Source organism: Neovison vison, chromosome 1, assembly GCF_020171115.1.
Source record: "Neovison vison isolate M4711 chromosome 1, ASM_NN_V1, whole genome shotgun sequence".
In the NCBI taxonomy this organism is placed as follows: Eukaryota; Metazoa; Chordata; class Mammalia; order Carnivora; family Mustelidae; genus Neogale; species Neogale vison.
In genome coordinates, this window is record NC_058091.1 from 19,266,534 (window position 1) to 19,288,227 (window position 21,694).

General features: G+C 38.9%; 1 pseudogene; it reads right to left on the reverse strand.

Annotated features, from left to right (window-relative positions):
* Window positions 1–20,979: 20,979 nt before the first annotated feature.
* LOC122897231 lies at window positions 20,980–21,139 on the reverse strand (annotated as a pseudogene).
* Between the last annotated feature and the right edge of the window lie 555 nt (window positions 21,140–21,694).

The following is a 21,694-nucleotide window of genomic DNA, read 5'->3' on the forward strand; positions in this document are numbered from 1 at the left end:
AAGCAATTGTTGTATAAAGCTTATTAGTGCATTATTCCTAGTCTCAAGGAACTTGGCATGTAAGAAAAGGAGAAAATGCAGTCTGTGGATTAAATACACAAAACTTACTTGGATGATAGAATTAATTACATCAACAGCTAAATCATGGACACTGGAGGTTTTCATATTACTGACAACATTATTTTGAATTATAATTTTTCCCCCCAGTCCCTTCCATTCTGGTTTCTGGGCTCTTGAAGGACAGGCCTCTTTTTTATTTGGGTCTGAAGTCCCTCTACTTAAGGCTGATCCTGGTACAGATGAGGACAGGAAGGGGTAAATGAATAAGTTGGTCTTAAATTTGGTGTTTTTCTTCTCCCACTGTTTGTGGGCCTGATGTTCTCTAATTTATCATTTGTTATTAAAGATGCCATACGTTCAGGGGCACCCAGATGGCTCAGTCAGTTAGGTGGCTGGCTCTTGATTTCACCTTCTCTTTCTCCCTGTCCCTCTGTACCTCCCCCCACTTGTGTGCTGTCTCTCTTTCAGATAAATAAATCAATCTTTAAAAAAAGGATGCCATACACTCAAAGCATCTTTTAAATACGTCACCACTTATCTGTGACATAAATATATTATTACCTTGTTAAAAAACTTATAGCATGGCCAAGCAACAGAAATACAATGTTAGATGCAGGCATAATTTAAAGTTTTCTAATAGCCATGTTAAAATTTTTTTAAAAAAGTGTATTTTATTTAACTCAGCATCTCTAGAGCATTGCCATTTCAACAAGTAAACTAATAGTATTAATTAACAAAATTACTAATAAGATACCTTGCATTCTTTCTCTTATACTAAGTTTTTAAAATCCAGTGTACATTTTACTCTTAATGGGCATCTCAGTTCAGACCTACTTTCGACTAGAATGTAGACTGCCACATGTCAAGTGACCAGCGGGCGATTTCAGGCACTGTATTGCTCAGCACGGCTCTAGTGTTCATATGTAGGTATAGGGAACATTTCCCAGCCTAACACTCACCCCCCTGCTCTTATCACACTTTCAACACCCATAGTTTGGAAATAATCCCATCCTCAGTGTTCCATGAAAACTGGGAGACCAACCATCTTGATTTACACAAGAGTTTTCCAGGTGTCCTGGACTTAGTCTCAAGCAAAACAGAATGGCTGTTCATCCCACATGGAAACCATACCTGTTCCATCAACACCTCTTACCTTCTTGGCCACAGGGAGTGGATCAGACGTAGAACACATCAACCTGTTGCCAGTCATGGGATTTTGTGGGAACCACTGGGAAAAAGAATGTCATTTTCTGCTGTAGTTATTATCTCGAGCTTTAGCTCACCTTCTTTACATCGTGAGGAGCGAGCCTTGTTGACAGTAATTCCCACTTCGGAGAAAACCAGAGGTAGGCAAAAACTGAGTCTTGGTGACATTTTTTTTTTTAGTTCCTGGATCCAGCCTTGCATGAATCTACTCTGCCCTTGAACTTTTCAGTAAGCCAAAACATTCTTTACATCTCCCTTTGTTTACTTTCTTGTCTAAACCATTCAGGTTAGATTTCCATCACTTGAAACTAGAACAGTCTTGGCTAATAAAATAGGTTAAAAAAAAATAAAGGAGTGCTAGAAATCTACTTGGAATTCTACAGGCTTATATGAAACATAATCAGAGATTGTCTATTTTTCTTTTATGTAGCCTCTGGAGCTCTGAGGTGGGTGTGTGTGAACACGTGCATATGAGTATGTATGAGTGTGTGTGTGTGTGTGTGCATAAGTGAGTGTGTATGTGTTCTCTCTCATGCAGCCTAGGAACATGGAGTCTTTTTGTGACAAAGGGGTTGAAGGTAGTGAAATAGCTACGTACTGGCAAGAACCTACGAATTGGTGGGGGTATTTTAAAGTAGGAAGCAATGGAGACCTTCTTTTTTTTTTTTTTTTTTTTTTCCTCTCCTGTCTCTTTCCCTCTTGTTCTCAGACCTTTGCACCTTGCTCATGTTGTGGGTGTTTTGCTCCTTTGTAATGGCTTTCGTGATGGATCGAAGTCTCATTCTAGGTATTAGAACCATCTAAACTTCATGAGATTTCCAATGTGTGGGCTAGGGTCCCTTGGGAGACTGTAGAGTGGAGAAGTCGAGCCTCTGAAAACCCATCCATCCATTTATCTCTTCTTAATCAATGAATGCTAAAAGTGAAACCATTAACACATGGAAGGATTCTAACACTTTTTGACAGCTCCAGGAGAAGAGTGAGTACATATTCAATAGATGTCATTGAGCTACTAACATGTAACTTGACAAGGTTAAATGCCCTATATGAAGAATTTAACATACGTTATAGCATAATTAGACTTCATTATGTTCCTTGTTGTTCTGAAACAGAAATATATATATATATATATATTTTTTTTTTTTTCTTTGTTCACTATTCATTTAACAAACTTATTTTTTAAACTACTATATCCTTGATGAATTTAACACCTAGTGGAGAAAATAGGCTTACAAACATATGACTACAAAACTATGTGTGAGTATGTAAAGAATGGAGAAACACCACTGCAGAGGGGAGGAAGAGCAGCACCAGAGGGCAGAGGTGGGGATGCATGGGCAAGATAGTCAGAGAAGCTCCCCGCTAGCATGGTGCCTGATTCCTGACACAGTGATGTATATCTGCCCTATTAAAAAGTTCTTTACCTTTTTCAGGTGACCATTTCATTATTTTACAATGACAAATTTTACTTTGTTTTTCTGCCTCATAGTGACATAAGTGACAGAACCTTGAATTGTGAAGCAGAAAAGTTGGGCTCTTTTTTTTTTTTCATGTGATACTGAATAATTTTATTATTATTATTAATATTATTATTATTATGTTCAATTAGCCAGCATATAGTAATACATCATTAAGTTTTTGATGTAGTGTTTGATGATTCATTAGTTAAGTATAACACCCAGTACTCATTACCACACATGCTCACTGAGTTGCTGGATTTGCTACTGATCATGTCTATGGGCAAAACCTCTTAAGTGTCTGGGGCTGGAGTTTCCTCACCTTTGAAGAAAGGCAGATCCACCAATTCATCTAGAATAGTTTCCTTTTTGAAGTTCAAACACTACAAAGCCTTCAACAGTGTCCTCTGTTTCTACTTTTACCGTCTTTCTGTTCAGAGTGATTACCTGGAAACCACAGTCCAGAAGCAAGTCATTGCAACGAGGCATCAGGGGAACTCAACTTACAAGGGAAAAATTTCATCTCATTTTATTTTTACCAAAGTCAAAAGATCATCCCATCATAGCTGCAGGATTTCTTTACTTAGACACAGCCTAGGACAGACCAGTGAAGATTTGGCAAATCAGATTAATGATGGCAGAAGGAGTCTCATTAAGTGCCGCAGTCTAGTATTCCTGGATTTACAAACGAAGAATAGTGAATTTCTTCCAATATTCAATAAATATCCTGCAATTTTCCTATCTAGAAACAAAACAAAATAAAAAAAAAAAAACCACAAACATTTTTGTATGGGCATAATTTGGAAGCATATCAAATTCTTCATTTTAGAATTTAGATTTTTTTTTAAACCACAGTGAGATAACACCTCACACCAGTCAGAATGGTTAAAATTAACAAGTCAGAAAATGACAGATGTTGGAGAGGATGCAGAGAAAGGGGAACCCTCCTGCACTATTGATGGGTATGCAAGCTGGTGCAGCCACTCTGGAAAACAGTATGGACGTTCCTCAAAAAGCTGCAAATAGAGCTACCCTATGACCCAGCAATCACACTACTGGGTGTTTAAAGATACAAATGTAGTGATCTGAAGGGACATGTGCACCCGAATGTTTAGAGCAGGAATGTCCACAATAGCCAAACTGTGGAAAGAACCAAGATGTCTATCAACAGATGAATGGATAAAGAAGATGTGGTATATATATATATATATATATATATATATATATATATATATATAATGGAATATTATGTGGCCATCAAAAATGAAATCTTGCTATTTGCAATGATGTGGATAGAACTAGAGGGTATTATGCTGAGTGAAGTAAGTCAATCAGAAAAAGACAATTATCATATGATCTCTCTGATATGAGGATTTTGAGAGGCAGGGCAGGGGATCATGGGGCACAGGAGGGAAAAAATGAAACAAGATGGGATTGGGAGGGAGACAAATCATAAGAGACTCTTAATCTCATGCAATAAAATGAGGGTTGCTGGGGGTGATGGGGGAGGGATGGTGGGTGGGGTTATGGACATTGAGGAGGGTATGTGCAATGGTGAATATGTGAAATGTGTAAGCCTGATGATTTACAGATCTGTACCCCTGGGGCAAATAATACATTATATGTTAATTAAAAAAAGGAATTTAGGTTTTTCAAGAATTGGCTTTCTTGTTATGTTTAATTTTATTGTACCTGGGAATGCATTTGTGTATGTAGTTATGAAGTGGAGAGAGAAAGAGAGAGTGACAGACAGAGGTGGGGAGAGGCTGTCTGTTATGCTGTGTTTCCCAGAGCTTAGTGTATGTCTGCAGCTTAAAGATCAAAATCATTTTTAAGATTATATGAGAAAATGAGAGGCTAGAGAAGGAATAACTATATATTGACCACACTGGTGCACTTAGACTCTGACACTGGGTTTTTTGGTTTCAAAACTCTTTTTAATATTTGTTTCATTTTTTTTTTTTTAAAGATTTTATTTATTTATTTGACAGAGAGAGATTACAAGTAGGCAGAGAGGCAGGTAGAGAGAGAAGGAGGAAGAAGCAGGCTCCCTGCTGAGCAGAGAGCCCGATGCGGGCCTCGATCCCAGGACCCCGAGATCATGACCTGAGCCAAAGGCAGCGGCTTAACCCACTGAGCCACCCAGGCGCCCCTGTTTCATTTTTTTTTTTGATGTTAATGAAAATATCTCATTATGTTTTTTTGAACATATGTGGCAGTTAATATACATTGTATTTTGATAAATTAATATACATTCACCTTAAAAATCCACAAAGACTCTGTTTGGCTTTTACAAAATGAATGCTTTTCCTCACTGCAGGTTGAAACTGGTATTTCACTTCTCTGCAGCTAAGCGTGAGACAGTGGTGATCACATGATAATTCAGCAGAAGGGTCACCTACTGGCTCTTACGTTGCACTTCCAGATTTAACGTTTCCTTAAAAGGACAGTGCTGCAGGGTTAAACCCCAGATACTCAATATGGTGCATCTGAAGTGTTGTCCTCTTCATGATACCGGAGTCACAGACCTTGTGACACGTCCAAAGACACCGTGTTTACTAATTATTGGATAACACTCGGATTTCCCAGCTGACCTCTGCTACTTTAAATGTGGCCAGCACACCTTCCTACTGCCCTGTGATTAGCCTATAAAAGCTGATGGGAGGTGTCATCCAGCATTAAAAATAACTGGCACCAACAGCTTCCTGTTTAGTGTGACTGTAACTCCCGACCATTTATTAAGAACTCAAAGCCTTCACTGTATCAGAAGCGGGTGTGTCTCTAAGTATGACCTTCTCTCCATCTCACTTCCCCACTGTCACAGCTTTGGCTTCCCTTGCTCAGGCCGTGGCTGTGGCTTCAAAGGGGCTCATTTTTATCTGACTGTAAGGCCAAGCAAACTAATCTTGCAAAACAGTTCTGCTACATATTTCATTCTCTTCCTTCTAGGAGTTTATATATTAACAAACTGTGAAGCCTTTGAAGCTGAGCTTTTGCACAAAGCTCCACCGAGAATGTAGAGCTAAGTTGCCACCCCATTGTCACCTCCCTGTCACCTAACTCACATGGCAGTATAGCCTGCAGTTAGAGTCTTTGGTTGCTTTCTTCCTTCAGCTAAAGGAAAATACCAGAATGGTGTCTAAAAAAATGTGGCTTGGAGGTCTGGTAGTACGAACCATGAGGTTATTGCCTGTGGAGATCCCGCTGCAAATCCTTTAGGACATTTGCCTCTTCTACCTTTTGTCTGTTTCATCTTGGATGCTTTCTGCCCTCTGGCACATTATTTCTGCATAACTGGAGAAGAGATGATATTTGAACCAACAAACAGCCATGCTGTTTAGTTCGCTCATCTGGAGGCTGGTACAGAGGGAAAAGTCAAGCTTGTCCTGAGCTCAGCTCTGTCAGTCCCTGTCCCTCTACTCACTGTCCAGCAACTCACCCTGACCCATTTCTTAAGCAACTTGGCAAGAGAGCAGGAAACCCTAATTGTTTGTCTGTCATTCATTCATTTGGGGTAAACTGCAGACCTCCTTGCTGCAAAGCACTGAGCTTCACGGGGAGGGTCATGAAGCACCCGAACATCTGGTTCCTGCTCTGAAAGGGTGGCCTCTGTTCATGTCCTTCCAGAATGACCCCAGCTCCCCTGCCGCGACTTACAATCCAATAGGCAAACTGCAGAAGGGACTTCCGCCTTTGGAAATCTCTACTGAATTATAAAAACCGAGGGAATTGGAATTTAGCCCCTTTCCTAGATTTGCCTTCTTTTGTTCCTCTAAGCACACCTCATGTGGCAACAAAACTGTACTGTTTAGCATCCCCTGAACCCCGCCTACCCTTGCCAGCCTGCACAACTCGTCAAAGGACTGCCATCTACACCCAGCACCCTGCTCGTCCCCCCTACCATTGGGGAGCACATCCTTCTTTTTCAAAGGCATATTTCAAATATGTCTTCCGTTCACCTGGGTAAAATTTTCCTTTGCCTGTAGACGCGCAGAAAACGACAGAGAGAACAATAATCTTTGGAGTCTAAAGGATTTCCTTCAGCTCTTGGGCTCTACTGCTTACTAAGTATGTCCCATTGTAAAAGTTACTGGGGCCCTCTGGCCTCAGTTTCCTCATCTGCAAAAGAGATGCTGCTACTGCGAGAGAGCGATGGCTTTTTGATGGGGTCATTCCCATAAATGGTCTAGCACTCAGTATCTGGAACTTAGTGGGCTCTCGCCAAGTATTAGTCATTGTCCTTTCTTGGAAACCTCCGCTATTAAATTTCTGTTTAAATAACTGTTTGTAGGACTATATCCTGCATTAGATTCCAAGTCACTTAAGAATAGGCACTATGGGGGCGCCTGGGTGGCTCAGTGGGTTAAGCCTCTGCCTTCGGCTCAGGTCATGGTCTTAGGGTCCTGGGATTGAGGCCCGCATCAGGCTCTCTGCTCGGCAGGGAGCCTGCTTCCCTTCCTCTCTCTCTCTGCCTGCCTCTCTGCCTACTTGTGATCTCTGTCTGTCAAATAAATAAATAAATCTTTTAAAAAAAAAAAGAAAAAGAATAGGCACTATGGCTTACTCGTGTGGGGTTCCCTGCAGCCTTGCACCATCTGTCCTACCTATCAGATGCTCAGGCACATTGGATACACCAATGTGTCATTGTAAAAATTAAAAAAAAAAAAAAATGATCACAGGCCTGTGAAGAGACAGGCTCAGTGGGTGAAAGGCAGGACTGGGTACAAAACCCAGTTTCTTGAAAGCCCTTGCTGAGCTAAGCAAGGTTCTTAAGGGTATGGTCCTTGCAGGAAGAAAGTGGCAGTCTCTGTGTGCAAGCCCATATTATTTAGGGCCCCAGGGTGACCTCTCCCTGGGATCATGAACGAGATGAATCAGGAGAAGGAAGAACAGAGATGTGGCCAGCTGTCCTCAGATCCTGAGACATTCCAAACACGAGGGAGAGACTTAGTTTTTCTTGATTAATCTTTGGTGATTTATTCTTTGGACATCATTTAAAAGGAGCATTTTAAAGTAAATTAATTGAACTCCCATGACCTTTTACCCCACTTGTATCATCAAAAGAAACAAGATCTTGAAATTAAAAAAAAAATACTTGATTTATTTTCTGTGACTTACAAACTACTGAGGAATGTCAGTTTTTAAAAAAAAAAAAATTGTAAATAAAAACTCCAGCCTTTCTGGTAGCAAGTCGAAATATCCCAAGTTTGAAACATTCCTATTTTAGCAAATGAATGTTGAGGGATGGGTGTCATATATATGGGTAGATGATGAATATATAATCTAAGACACACAAAAATGAGAAATTATTAGCTGTCTTTAAAGTAGTCATTTCCCCTTTGACTATATTGACCTGACAATATTCTTGAGTTCACCACTCTCCAATAATACTTGAGTAAATTCTTATTAGTATAAGCTAGTGTTCTTCAAAGTGCAGGTAGTAGTCTATTAGGGAGTTTATAAAATCAACTTAGTGCTTTTTTTTTTAATTAATGGAATAGAGAAATATAGAGAATAAAATAGAAGAAAGAGTATCTGAATGTGTCACACAATAAGGATGAATTTTATTTTATTAAACTTCCATTTGCATTTTATATATGCATTATGAAATGTGTTTATGCAAGTAGTGAGTTGGGGTGTATGATGTAGTTTTCGCTGTGGTCATCTCTCAAAAATGTTGGAAGCTGCTGAATCTGTCCGGCTTCTTGATGCTTTGCTTACAAATTGTGCAGTGATAGTGTTAAAGCTCTGACCAATGAGATGTCAAAGGAGGTGTGGTGGGAAAGGTGGGGTTTGGGAAAAGATTCTTCACTCAAATTATGGCGTCCAGTGGAGCTACTCTCCTTTCTTTCATTGGATGTTGTTCTAACTGTACATGCTTTCTAGAACTGTGGTACCATCTTGCAACCACAAAGGGAGCTCATATGAGATCATATTGAATGTAGCAAAGTGGAAGGAAGATGGAGGGAATCTGGTCTTAATGTTAAGGCGTGATATTAAATACTTCATGAAATATTCTACCTCTAGGCTTGTTACATGAAATAATAAATCCCATAACTGTTTAAAGACTTGAGTTAGTATTTTGTGGTTCATAGTTGAAACAAACCTAAAGGATAAAGAAAACTTATGTTAGGAAGTACAAGTAAATCAAACATTTGTCTTTAGGTGTGGTGGAAGGGATGTATGGAAAGGTAGTGAGGGTCAGATCATGAAGGATGTTGAATTTTAGGACCAAACACTGACATGGAGATGGTACAGGCTTCTAGCTATGAGTATAGACTCAGGAATAGATACTTTGCACTTAAATCTGTGTCTTACTTATTAGCTGGGTTGCCTTGGGAAAGTAATTGTTTTGAACAGTGGGTTGGAATATTAATTGGGTGCCATTGTCCAGGGTGGATTGAAGGCTAGGAGAAATTGGAGGCAGTGAAACTGGGGAGAAGGCTGTGGTGATAAGTGAGCAGTGAGCAATGAGGGATGTGCTCTGGAGGTGGAAAGAAAACCCACAGAAAGGAGGCACTAAAACTGGTGGACTTGATAGGCTAGGTATGGGAGACCTGACTGGAGAAGGACTCCAGTATAGTGCTGATTTCAGTGCCGGAATGCCCAAGTGAAGAAGAGATGTGTGTGTGGTAGGCTGGGAGTCAGGAGTGGGCAGGAGGTCACTTCTCATGATCCCCTTTAGGGGATGGCACTGTATTTACTTTTAATTTCCTCATCCAAAGCCTCATTTTATGGATGGTGTGCCAAAGTTCTGAGAAGAGAAGATCTTCTCCTGAATGACATAGTAAATGGCAGACCTCAGATTTAATCCCAGGTCATTTTTACTTCCAATCTCTTGAGAGTTACCCAGGATCAGGATAAGAAATAAGGAAATCATTGGGAGGTGAACAGGTTTTAGTGAGAAGACAGAGTTTAACTATAGATCCATAATACAGGTAAGTAAATAAAGGAGGCAGAGTGAATAGGGCTTGAAGACAGATCTTTCTAACATGTTTTTTTTCTTTTTAATTGAAAAAAAAAAGATGAGAAAATAAAGACAACTATTAGTGGAGACAGAGAAGTATGAGGATGGCATAGATGCAGTGAGTGCCAAGCAAGAGTGTGCAGCTAGATATGGGGCCTCTGGTGTCGCTGCTTGAGAGATGAAGGGATTTAGGGCTGAAAAAATGGTATCAAATACAATAATAAGCTGTTTCCTGGTGACTTTGAAGCAAGAAATCCCAATAAGCTTGGCAAACATATGTGCTAGATTATAGGATATGGGAGTGAGTGGAGAGAGATTGGGGACCACTAATGAAAAATCACAATGGAAAGTAAAGATTTGATATGAAAGGGAAGGTCTTTTCTTGTTTAAAGTTAAAAAAAAAAAGAAATAATTTGAAAGTACTTTAGAAAAGAGGAATACTTGATGGAACAGAAATATAGAGAAAGTTGGAGGGAAGAAGGAAAAGAGGAAAAAGAGGAAGATGGGGAGTAAGAGAAAGAAGAAGGAGGAGGAAGAGGAGAAGGAAAAGGAGGAAGAGGAAGAGAGGAGGAGGATGAAGAAGTTGTCCCCAGAAAATAGGGAGAAATTTATCTGTGTATCAAGTGCATTGTAATTTAAAAGAGGTGAGTATGAATAAAAGAACTATGGAGTAGTATCTAGGGGTCAGGAGAAATTACAGGTTATCCTAATGCCTAATACCCAATGCCCTCAAGAGAATGTGAGGAGAAAATAGACATTTAGCAGGGGATGTGGAATTTGTAACCAATGACTTAAGAAAATGCTACAAGGGTATAGTGAACCCAACACTGAAGTGATATTGGTATCACTCTGTGCAGCAAGCTCTGATGTTGTCAGTGGAAAGAGCACAGAATTCCAGTCATGACTCTGCTTTAATTAGTTGGAAAATCTTATTTTTTAAAAAATACATAAATTCAATAAATGGGCAGAAGACATGAACACTTCTCCAAAGAAGACATACAAATGGCTAACAGATACATGAAAAAATGTTCATCATCATTAGCCATCAGGGAGATTCAAATCAAAACACATTGAGGTAACACCTTACACCAGTTAGAATGACCTAAGTCTACAAGACAGTAAACAACAAGTGTTGGAGAGGATGTGGAGAAAGGGGAACCCTCTTACACTGTTGGCAGGAATGCAAGTTAGTGCAGCCGCTTTGGAAAACAGTGTGGAGTTTCCTCAAGAAATTAAAAATAGAGCTACCCTATGACCCTACTGCTCAGTACTGCTGAGTATTTACATCAAAGATACAGATGGAGTGAAAAGACCGGCCATCTGTACTCCAATGTTCATAGCAGCAATGGCCACAATCGCCAAACTGTGGAAAGAACCAAGGTGCCCTTCAACGGACAAATGGATAAAGAAGATGTGGTCATATATACTATGGAGTATGATGCCTCCATCAGAAAGGATGAATACCCAACTTTTGTAGCAACATGGACAGGACTGGAGGAGATTATGCTGAGTGAAATAAGTCAAGCAGAGAGAGTCAATTATCATATGGTTTTACTTATTTGTGGAGCATAAGGAATAACATGGAGTACATGGGGAGATGGAGAGAAGTGAGTTGGGGAAAGTCGGAGGGGGAGAAAAACCATGAGAGACTGTGGACTCTGAGAAACAAATGGAAGGCTTTGGAGGGAGGGGCCTGGGGGGTTGGGTGGGTCTGGTGGTGGGTACCAAGGAGGGCACATATGGCAGGGAGCACTGAGTGTCGTGCATAAACAATGAATCTTGGAACACTGAAAAAAAATTGAAAAAAATGTAAATACTTAAACATTCATTCATTTATTCCTTTAAGACTTAGTTTCTTTTATTTATATTCTAGAACACATTGCCCACAGCTCCTTACTGTTCTATTGTGGGAATTCACTAAGAAGATGCAGATGATGAAGACAAAGATGATGATGACGGTGACAAATAACAATGAGAGTAATAAGAATAGCATCTGAAAATTATTGGCTCTTCCTATTGTGGGTCATGTAGTAGCTTTCTACGTACATTAATTTATTTAACCTTTCCATCAGTACTACGAGATTCTTAAAATTACTCCCCCCGCCCCGGCTCCAGTTTATAGAAGAAACTCAGATATAATGAATTTTGTTGCCTTAATTAACAACTTAAAATTGACTACTGAAAGGGATTCAGCCTCAGTAGCCTCGCTCCAGGTAAAGAATTTTGGAAATATAAGCTTATATTTTGCCAGGTATTGTTACAAAAAGAAATGTTATTATAATCTTTTTTTTTAAGATTTTCTTTTTTAAAATTTTATTTGACAGAGAAAGAGTGAGAGAGGGAACACAAGCAGGGGCAGAGGGAGAGGAAGAAGCAGGCTTCCCCCTGAGGAGGAAGGCCTGCCTGTACGGGGCTTGAGCCCAGGACCCTGGGATCATGACCGGCGCCAAAGGCAGACGCTTAATGACTGAACCACCCAGGCTCCCCTAAATTATTACATTCTTAAAACACAGGCTGAGCAGTTTTCAACAAAGGACATTTTAAAATTAATTTATTTTGATTACTTAAGGTATCTGTTTTTCTAATCCCATTAGCTCTTGATAACATTGCGTTTCCATGATTTTGTTTGTTTATCCCATCTTTCTGTGGTTTCCTAAGGACGAAAGTCCCTGAGGGTGTTTTGTGGTTTTTATACCTTGGAGCAGCAGCAACATTGCTCTGGGAAAACGCTTCTCCTCCTACTGCCTGCTCTGAAGCAGTGGGTATGGCAGTGGCCACCTCAAGCTCCCTGGGCAACGTGGAGCCACCCGGTGTCTCAGGCAAAGAGGACAGAATTGAAAGGAATACAACTATTTAAAAGCTAGAGAAAATCCTTTACCATATCATAAAAATGTGGAATCAAATTTCAAATGGATTTCCTCAGAGTGTCACTTGAATGACTTCTGCCTCCAGTAGGCACTGGGCATGATTCCGAGCCAACTGTGTTGGGGGTGGTGGTGGCGGTGATCTTTTACCCCAAATACCATACACCAGGGTGATATTTTACGTCGCAGCGATGCGGACTCCAGACTGTTGATCCAGCTTTGTGAGGCGGCTCCGAACAGCCCACTGCACCTGACAGGACATCATTTCTTTCAATACTGGAATGACTGCACAAGCTAATTTGTAATATCGTCTAACTCAGTTGGCTATAGTTTGGAATTGCTATGGCTACCTGAGAATTTGATAAAAGAGAGGTTAAAGAAGTTAAGTCAGGGTGACAGCCTCTGTTAGCATTATGAAGAAAGCCCCAGAAACACAGCTTCGTCCCTGTATTGCACGTGAGTCCCTCAGGGGCGGGTCTGCGAACTCTGCTGCAGGGACACCAGCCGAGTTGGAACTGGCGGGGGGGGGGGGGGGGGGGGGGGGGAGAGTCAACAAAGGATAAGCTGGGGGCTTGGGATTTGTGGGTTTTGGGAATTCCTGTCAGGTGCTGTCAGCAGACTGGCTTTTCAGTTTCTACACATCCTATCATTCACAGCCACCTCCTGGGTGGGTGTTCGAAGGGGGAGCGAGAGCCTGTCGAGATGCAGAAAAAGCATGCTTTCGCATGCTTTCTCTTGAATCTTGCTCCTCTGTTTTCAAGGGAAGCTTCAGTAACAAAAAAGAAGTTATTGATTTAGAGCCACAGGAACTAGAGGGTAAACAGTAAAAAGCGTGTAGAATTCAGGCAGCAAGGCCAGGGAAGCTGACATGGGCCCACACAGCAGTCTTGCAAATGGGTTAGGCACCTCAGGCCGTGTCTTCAGTGATAGGACCATTCAGGCCCAATTGGAAGCTAGTCGATTGCAACCTCAAAAGGTCTTTGTGGTCTGATAACAGGGCCTGACTCTTCAGGTGGCCATGCTGCCTTCTGCCTAGGGGTTAGCTTGCTTCTGTAACACATTTGTTTAAAATCGATTTCCACAATCTTGGCCTAGGGTTTACTCCATATTTTTGTTAAAAAAAGAAAATACAAATAGGATTGAAAAAGAAAAAAAATTCTCTAATGTGAGACAGGCTGTAAACATACAAAGGACTGGATCCTAGCTCTGGCAGATCTTACTCAAAATTAGTGGGAATGCTGTGGGCTTGCTCTTTTTGGTATTTCAGGAGTTCTGACTTTTCTTAGATGTTAGATTTCCTTAGATGTTAGCTAATTTTAGATGTGGAGTATACTTAGGAATACCATGTGTTTTTATGCTCTGAAATAAAGGCTAAGCTTAGTGTGTAATGTATTCTGTATAATGTATTTACGCTCTATTTCTGCCCCTACCCCCAGACTCCTACAATGGCTGTGGGCCCAAAGAGTTGAAGTGACTAAAAGCTCTGACTTTCACCTTGTTTTCATACAGAATATGCCAGATCCTACTTCCAGGATGGATAGACTTTAAGTTCTTCCAACCCTAAAATGGATCTTCTGAAATTTTCTAGTCTTATTTTTTGTTAGCAAAAAATCTGAAGTAAACACATATTTGTACAACGGCCTCTCTTTTTCTTTCCCTATAATTTAGTACTTTTGCTTTTCAGCATAATTACTGTTGTCTTTTAAGTTCCCTTTGAAGGAGGAGGCTTATCTTCGTTATCAATGTCTTCCCGATTTACAATATATATATATATATATATTAATCAGGTTGTGGCACTTCTCTGCTTAAAACAATTTGTTGCTTTTCCATTACACTGGATAAAACAACCAATTCTCTTCATGGGTCAAAGGACCTCCATTACGTAGACTTTGCCTTTTTGGAGGTTCCGTCCTGGTCCCTTGCTCTCCATTCAGAAAAGCCTCTTTCCAGATCTACAAGCTCTTCTCACCTCAGGCTCTTCACACATGCTGGTCCCGCCATCTGGAATGCTCTTTTGCAGCGATGACTTCTTTTAATTCGAACCTTGTATCTTTAGCTATGTCTTCCCCAACTACCTTATTTAAGTAGATCATTTCCTGCCTTCCACAAGCCCTATCTTCATTTCCATATTCAGCAGCAATTTTATTTCCTTAGACTGCTTATCACAGTTCATTTAGTTTCTTGCTTATTGCCTGTCTTCTCCACTTAGTCATGAGCTCTGTGAGGTCAGGAACCATATGCTTATGATCTTCCTGGAGCTAAACAGAGTCCATGCGCCTGGTAGGGATTCAACAAGTAGTTGCTGAATGAATACTTGTGCTTGGAGGGTACATGATGATGAATGTGCCATATATTTGTCATCTTCCATGTAGCAGGATAGAAAGACAACATTGAAGAGGTGACTTGAGTCCTGAAGATAGAAGCTCTCAAGAGTATTGTGTAGTAGGGTCACCATCAGCAATGCCTTTTTGAGTGGGGAACTAATGTCGCCTGGCTTGTATTTTAGAAAGATTGATCTGGCAAAAATATTACATGCTTGGTTGTAGTAGAAAAACAGCCTTGGGAAGACCAACAGTAGGGAGAGGATTGACCCCAAGGAAGGGGCAGGGTTGCCTGAAAACTGATAAACGAAAGCAGGTAGATAACAGAAAACTCCACCTTTTGATGGCTGTTTTATTCAAAATACATGTTTTGGGAAGGTTGTTAGGGAAAATGGAATAGAGAGTTGCTTCCTGCCCCAATTCTCCATCCTGAGGGTTACTTTCAAAGACACAGCTTGTTGTAGTTTGGCATCATTGGGTATTTTTGCTCTATCCTGGGTCTTCTGGTCCTGTCTGGGGTAAGAAAGCTAAACAGTTGTTTTTTGTTTGTTTGTTTGTTTGTTTTTGCCATTGTTGTCTTTCAGATTTCCTGTATCTTCCAATGCAGAGCCATATTAATTGAGATGCATTTGATTTTGGAATGCTGGTTTTTTTTTGTTTTTTTTTTTTAATGGAGTATTGTGGGAAAAGAGAGCCAGGCTGTGTGTCTTTAGGAACAGCAATCTCAGTAGATGGAATATAGGGTTTTGAGTCAGGTCTTTGTAGGCTTGGGCCCTGGCTCAATCCTGCAGCAGCTGACTTATACTGGAGAAGTCCTTTAACAACGTGGAGCCCCATTTTCTGATCTATAAAATAAGAATGAATTATACCCTAACTCACAGTAAGTACTTTAAAACTCTGAGCTGCTCCACAGACCTTAGTGACTGGGATTGACAAACACTGTGCCTCTCCATCTAGTTACACATCAACATTTTAACTTCTATTTATCCAGAAATTAGTGACAGGGGATTTACGGATATGAAGCCTAAGAATGAAGAAAAGAAGAAAGAGAACAGTGTGTCCAGGTAATAGAAGAATAGTGGTACAGGGCCCATGGGTTGCATACCTTCCTTTAACAATAAAATCATCAGGAAATGATCAGCACCAGACACTGAATTCGCAAATATTGTAATGTACAAACCTGTTTTTTTTTTTTTTTCCCTTTAGTGAATTTGTGAGGGCATGGTGGGTAGGGAAGGAGGCAAAGGATTTTTCTGTCATCCTGTCACTGCTATTGACAACACTATTATCACTGTAAGGCAGTGGTTTCTAAACTCTGTTGGGTCAGGGACTCTTCGGAGTCTCTGATGAGAGGGACATATACTAGAAGAATTTCCTGTACATCTTTGCCTCCAACTGTACTTATAAATCACCTGAAACCTGTCTGGAGAGGTGGCCATTTCTGGTCCCCAGGTTAAAAGACCTGGCTGAAAGACAGTAATTGAATTTTCCATTTATATTTCTATTTCAGTATGTTTTCTATTTTGTTTTGTTTTGTTTGGTTTGGTTTGGTTTTAATTTAATTTTCAGTGGGATTGTTCCCTTGGCTCCTAAGCAGTCATGAATGCCTGGCATCATGTTAGGAACTTCCTCAATCTTTAACTCTTTTAGTCCTTTCAATAATTCTACTGGGGAATGGGGTTTATTGTTGTTTATGTAACATTGCCTCAATGACCAAGCCAAATGTTTTGGGTTGCTCATGGGTGAACCTGGGAGCCCGAGTATATATTCTATCAGAAGACTATTAGTAAACTTAATGTCTTCATCACGGAGCCAAATGTATCTCTTGGGCAAGGCTGCCCTTTTCTATCAGGGAACACCACCACAGCAATCCTGGAAAGATCACGCAGCATAAAGGAAGAAATATCACTCCTAGAGTACTTTCACATATGGGATATCTTACAATATGTCAGACCACCATTAAACACAAGGAGTTTGTGTGTGTGTGCATTTATTTGCTTTTCTAGGTCATTAGAATTTCTATTCCTGACCTAGAAAAGAGATGTAAATATCTATATTTATTCTGGTACCTCTTACACTAATAGATGTTTAACTCTGATAATACCTGTAATCAATTCTCAGGAAGTAAGCTGTTTCTAGAACATCAAAAAGTGCACAAGTATTCTTTAAGCTAAGTGTATAAATGGTTGAAATGTTAAAAATGAGGGATTCTGCGTTTTTTGATTAATGCTGATGTTTGAAGCAAATTTACAGAAGTGCATATAAATGAAAAAGCAGATTTATTTGGATAAAATCAAAGTATTTATCAATAAAGTCCTCTGAGATGCTCAGAGGAAAGACATTGTAGAGGTATAACATGTCATTATTATGGTTATCATCACCATTAATAGCTAGCCTAGTACTTAACGATTTTCTTCAAGTTGTTTTATTGGTATTATTGGCATTGACTTTTTGGTCTTGGTTGCAATTAAGGCATTAAAAGCTGCTGATTTGTGTTAGCTCTGGGAATAAAAAGAAAACAAACCAACTAAGCACTTCTAAACCAGAAACTCTTCAAGAGGAGCAAATTTTTCATGCCTCAAGGATACTTTCATATTTATTTCTAAATGTACCATTTCATATAAATTAACATGCCAAAAAGGAAAGTTGGTCATATCAGAGAAAAATAGAAATTACGCTAGATCTCATAATGTGAGATAACTCTGGGTGGTTATGAGTAATAACCATAGTTCAGGCTGCGTTAAATTTTAATTTCAGTAAATCATGTCAATAGAAATGACATTATCTTGTTCAAAGTCAGAAAACCCAGTGCTTCTGAAATTGGTTTTCTGGAATAGGTCCATATGGTTAGTTAATGTGATTTGATACTATCTGGGTGGTGTTCTGGAAAGTAAACTTGCTTTTTCTGCAAAGAGAAACCAGATTCCAAATACTCGCCTAGTTCTTTTACTGCACATCGATATTTTGTTCTACTTTCAATTCTTTATGGACATAGACATTTTGAATGATGGGATGTTTAGATAAAGTGATATAACCTGAAAAAATGATTATACTGTCAAGTGAAATACCCAACGTGGAAAAAAAGCACAAATGGTCAGCAATATAAAGGAACATGACTTAGAGGAAAAGTTCTAGTCACATATGCACACACAAAAAGAGAGAGAGAAAGAAAGAAAGAAAGAAAGAAAGAAAGGAATCCTATTAGTTACAAACTTATTGAAAAGAAAAAAAAAAAAAACAACTGTTGGGAGAAGTACAAAATAATTATAGAAATGTTCCAGTGTTACAATGAATTCCCTTGTTATCAGGTCTTAGATGGATGATTTTAGTACTTAGAAACTGGATTACAAGCCTTGGCAAGTGAATGCCAATAGAGGAAAAAGCAAAACAAAATTCTTGGCAATTGGAGAGTATTGGTAAACTAAAATTTCAAATTAAACAATATTTTAAGGGGAAAACCGCCTTTAATTAAAAAATAATTTTATACAAACTTTTCAAAATAAGCCAAAAAAAATTTCTACCATTTCTACCTTAGAAAATAAAACCAGTTTAATCAAGAGTTTTTTGATAATTGAAATGTCCAAAAATATCTAAGGATTGTTATTTTAAAAGTAAATTCAATTTTTGAGATAACAGATCTATAACAGCATTTTTTAAAAAATTGAAACATTCTGCTATTTTCTTCAGTGTGTGCAATTTCTATTTCTTATTTTGCATTTTCAGTTCATTGAATTAAACAACGTATATGTATTGTGGGCCAAATCACCTGAAGACTGCTGTATAGATAGATTTGGGATCTCTATTTGTGTTGTTACTGTATCGATGTTGAGGTAATATTTAATTCTAATGTCCCTTATCCAGTTTAATGTCAAAACAGCCCTTGTCTCAAGATAGCCATTGAGATGAATTTCTTTTGTCAGTTTTAATGACAGAAACATTCTTAAGTTACTTAAGACATTGAAATTTTGGTTGGATACCGTAAAAGTGCTGAGTACTCACTGTTACATAGTAGTAAGGAAAATAATAGGAGTGGTCTTATTACATAAATAAATGGTATGTTTTTGCTATGTGGAAGCAAAATAATATCATGGAGTACCATGCAAAGGATGGTTTTATCATAATTGGTTAGAGAGAAATAATGGGAGTTTTGTACCTTCCCTTGGCACATAGGACAGAAGTTCAACTGAAAAGAGCCTGGGCAGAAGCAGTTAGCCCCATACTCACAGTATTCAGGCTGTGAGCAAGTGTCCAGTGTGCATCTTTCTTGCTTGTATAAGACAAGCTTGCAAAAAGTTCAATAGAACTAAATGCAGAGGGAATATAAGTGAAAGGTTTTAAAAATTCACTGATATTCTTTTTCTACTTAATTTATTCACTATTGAATTCTATTGATAATGGATTGATGGCAAAGGTAAGTTCCTCACCAAAATTTTCCCTTTTGAAGATGACACTATAATATGAAGCTTGAGGAAGAATGATAGGAATTCAACTTAATTTAGACTTCCTCCTGAACAAACTGTCCAAGTTGTTTGAAATAGACAGCCATCATTAATAACAGCATCCTCTTTTTCTTCCTTCGATCCTTTGTTGCTTGGTTTGGTCATTTCCTCCTTCCTTCCTTTCTTTCTCCTTTCTTCCCTCTCTCCCCATTTCTTTTCTCTTTCTCCTCCCCTTCCTTCCCCTTTATCCTAAAGCTGAGAAGAGCAAGATAACACCCAGTTGTAAATTCTGGATAATCAAAATGTAATTCATCAAATTGAGAGAATTTCTAACGTGAATGTAAAATACATTGTGTTTTCCCTTGGGTATTTAAGTATAAGGAATGGTTTGAATTTCAGAACATTGGGCCACTTTTTTGTTTGTCTGTTTGTTTGTTTTTCCTACTGATTTACTCAGAGTCTGCCCATATAAAGACTCAGAAATTTGATATGAAACTAGAATTCATTACTCTTCAAAAACCCAGGTGTTGTTGGAAACAACTTCTGCTGGAAAAATTAACTATTTGTAGACATAAATTCAGTTCAGTTAAATAATATTGGGGAGCTTACGATGTGCAAGACACGACACTAAGCCTTGGGGGTAAAAAGATAAGTTGGACATTCTTTCAGTGTCGAAGAACTTAGAATCTGGTGTGGGACACTAGCAGGGAAAGGGGAAGGTGAAAATATTTTCCAATTTTCAAAAATGTATTTGTGTATTTTTGCTAATCTACTTTTGTCTTTTAGTACTGTTTACAAAAGCTTTCTAATACTTTTTAAACTAGAGTTTTGAGCTTATGAAAGAGATATTTCTATGTTCTCTAATTTCACAACGCAAGATGAGAGGCATCATTAGTACATGTATTTTTTTGCAAGATGAAAATATCCTCAGGCTGGGACTAATGGATAATAGGGAAAGCAAAATAAGTAAAAAGTGCAACACTGATGAAAGAGGGACTGAACGTCACACAGACACATTAGCTGGTGTTGAATGACAAATGATAACACTGTTGGGTCAGTTTCAGGGATAGTGGCAGGGGGTAGAAATGAGGAGCCCAGATAGCCATGGGTGGTGTGAGTCGCTAAGGAGATTTTCCTGGAACTTTTATTTATCTTTGCATTAAAAACAAATACATAAACCTAAATAGTGCAGATTTAAAAAGAGAGAGAAAACTATAAGCCTTAAAATAACACGGGCCTTAATTACTTTGCTTTGGTTAAAAAAATGCTCAATATTAATGGAAGGAAGGTTATTTAAGTCATGCTTAAGAAAACAGGACATATGACTTAGTACAACAACTATCCAGAGCCAAAAAACAAAACAAAATAAACAAATGAACAATCAAGAACATTACTTTTCTACAATGTCAACTTATGCAGTAAGATATGTTTAAGGGCAAGAATATTTGTGAGGTGGGTGGTAGAATGACTGTGGGGAGCTGAGAATGTCCTCTTTAGATCTGAGTTTGTAAAGTATCTTGATAGATGCCAGTATCATGGGGAAGATGTCTGTGGTCAAATAATTTTGAAGGATGTTGAAATAAATAACTAAACAGACTTGTTTACTGTAGGACTTAGTTTAGACTTTAACATATTGCTATGCCCTGTAACTGGCCAGGAGAGGACGATAGTACCAACATTCCCAAAATGCATTCAACTACAGAATACTTTTAGAAGAGCTCACAGGAGAAATAGGTTCTTGGGCTACAGTTTTAGAAATTTCAATTAGCAATAATCGCGCCTCGGATAAACCTCATTGGCTACGATACTGCCACTGTGTTAGTACTGAGCATATGGAAATCACAATTATTTCTCTTTCTTTTTAGAGGAAAGAAATGAAGCCAAATTAATTATTTCTTGGGTCCAACATAGAGATAAGTTATATGTTGTCTTGATATGTGTCTAGTTTATCCTGATCTCTATGATATATTATTCCTCTTCCCTCGTCCCGTACCCCACCCCCATTCCCAACTGGTAGATTAGGAAACAGGGTGTGAGAGGATAAATATTGAGTCCTGGTAAACTGGTAAGACTTAGGCAGGCGTTAAAATTCAGAATTTTTTGAAGTTTGATTTTAGAAAACTTGAATTACAACTGAAATAATTTAAATAAGACAGAGATTGGATCCTGTGACCCATTCATTGCTAAATTCAAGCGGCATCTCCCTGTGATGCTCTGGAAACACAGGTGATAAAGAAGATGTGGTCCCTTCTTAGGAGCTTAAAATTTGATGAGAAAGGCAGACCCATGAACATGTAATTTCAATGCAATAAGGGAAGTGATTAAAAGAGGTACATACATCTCTTTGCTTTTGTTCATGGCATTATCTCTCCTCAAAGTA